Here is a 2,184-nt window from a genome sequence, read left to right as displayed (position 1 = left end):
GTCAGCAGATGATAGCTCAGTAGACGGTTTTTGGTTTGGGTGGGTGAGTGGGGTGTGTGTGTGTGTGTGTGTGTGCACGCGCACGCAAATTTTTGCATTTTGACTTTGATGCAGAGAAACTCAACTTAAATGCTATAGTGTACGGGAGTCTTTTTCTATCCAGGGAAAGGCTACAAGAAGTATAGCTACAACCTTTCTGAGTCAATATATAAACTGAATGAACATTGAAGATAAAATTGTTGAGAAATAATCCATTTGCTTGGATAAGAAGACTGAAAAGGAAACTGATTAGGTTGCTTGAGAGAATTTGTTTCTTTCTCGCAGAGATGTTCTAAAGTTAATTATACTATAAAGCCACAATAATCATGACAGTGGGTACTGATGAAAGCAGAGACACATAGATCAATGTAGCATAGAGTGCAGAAATAGATCCATACAAATACTGTAGTCAACTGATTTTTTACTTAGGTGCAAACACAGTTCAATGGAAAAAACAATTGTCTTTTTAACAAATATTACTAACCCAAATGTCAAAAAATCACCCTAGACACGTATCTCACACCTTATACAAAAAACCTGGCTCAATATCCTACCCCCACCCCTGAGCCAGACCCTGCTCTGCTCGTACACCCATGCTGGCCACCATTCAGCAGCTGGGAGGACAATAGCATCGAGTGGACAGCAAATGCTTTGATGAATACACGATGGAACTAGGAGTGGGAATAGTTCTGTGAAAAATGCATGCAATGGCCCGACCAGATTGTAACATCTCTTGTGACAGCAAAAACTATCATAAATACTGAGAGCACTCTGAAACCAACACAGTTCTCTTGTACCCTGGCGGAGAAGTTTGAAGAAACTACAGCTAATAGCAGAAAAACACAGACTGTCAACAACTTCATACATGGCACATTGGTGCAACATCAGGAATGGAAAGGAAAGGAAAGCACAATAACAAGAAAGTTAAAAAATGGGAAATTAATGGTGGACCGCATCCTGAACAATGTCACCTGTACTCAGGTCTACAAAAAAGTAGAATAAAAATTCTATCATCACTTTAGAAAGTAATTAGCTGAGAGAATGAACAAGCTCAGTTCAACAAGCAAACCTCCATTAGTATCTTTTGTGCAATTAAAGTGCTGGTTTAATTAGGATCATCCCTTTGGTTAGTAAAGAAATGTACTTGTGCTAATAAAAAAATAACTTGAAATGGGCCATAAAACTTAAATGTAAATGTAAAACTGTAAAACACTTAGAAGAAAATGTATAGGAAAATATTTGTGACCTTGAGCTAGGCAAAGAGTTCTTAGATATAACACCAAAAGCACTATCAGAACAAGGAAAAAAATTGAGAAACTGGACTTCATCAAAATCACAAACTTTTTTGCTCTGCAAAAGATACTTTAAGAGAAAGAAAAAACAAGGCAGGGACTGGGGGTAAATGTTTTTGAATCATATATCTAGATTATATAAAAATCATCAAACCTTAATATGAAAGCAACTCTTTTTTTTAAAAGGACAAAAGATCTGAAAAGACACTTCAACAAAAAATATATACTAATGGCAAACAAACACATGGATATGTGGTCTATATTACCAGTCATTATGGAAATGGAAACCAAAACCACAATGAGATACTACTATGTATGCTCTAGAATGACTTAAAAAAAAAAAACCTGACAATGCCAAGTGCTAACAAGTACACAGAAAAACTTGAATTCTCAAATGCAAAATGGTACAGTCACTATGAGCAATAGTTGGGCAGCTTATTATAATGTTAAATATACACTTACTATACATAATAATCCTACTCTTAAGTATTTACCCAAGGAAAATAAGACTTGGCTGAACATAGTGGCTCACACCTGTAAACCCAACACTTCGGGAGGCAGTTTGAGACCAGCCTGGGCAACACAGTGAGACCTTATCTCTACAAAATAAAAAGAAAATAATTAGCTGTGTTTGGTGGCATGCCCTGTAGTCCCAGCCGCTAGGGAGGCTGAGATGTGAGAAGGGCTTGAAGCCAGGACTTTCAGGCTGCAGTGAGCTATGACTGAGCCACTCCACTGCAGCCTGGGTAACAGGGGGAGACCCTGTTTCAAAAAAAAAAGAAAGAAAGAAAAGAAATAAACAAAGAAGACATATTTACATAAAAACTATTTGTGAATGTTTATAACAGCTTTA

At 37.0% G+C, this 2,184-nt stretch overlaps 1 pseudogene; it reads left to right on the top strand.

Moving 5' to 3' along the window:
- The first annotated feature begins 568 nt into the window (after positions 1 to 568).
- Positions 569 to 1,212, top strand: LOC129457834 (fatty acid-binding protein 5-like; annotated as a pseudogene).
- The last annotated feature ends 972 nt before the right edge of the window (positions 1,213 to 2,184 follow it).

This window comes from Symphalangus syndactylus, chromosome 11 (genome assembly GCF_028878055.3).
Source record: "Symphalangus syndactylus isolate Jambi chromosome 11, NHGRI_mSymSyn1-v2.1_pri, whole genome shotgun sequence".
NCBI lineage: Eukaryota > Metazoa > Chordata > Mammalia > Primates > Hylobatidae > Symphalangus > Symphalangus syndactylus.
Note: the sequence above shows the minus strand (reverse complement) of the source record. Positions and strands in the feature narration are given on the sequence as shown.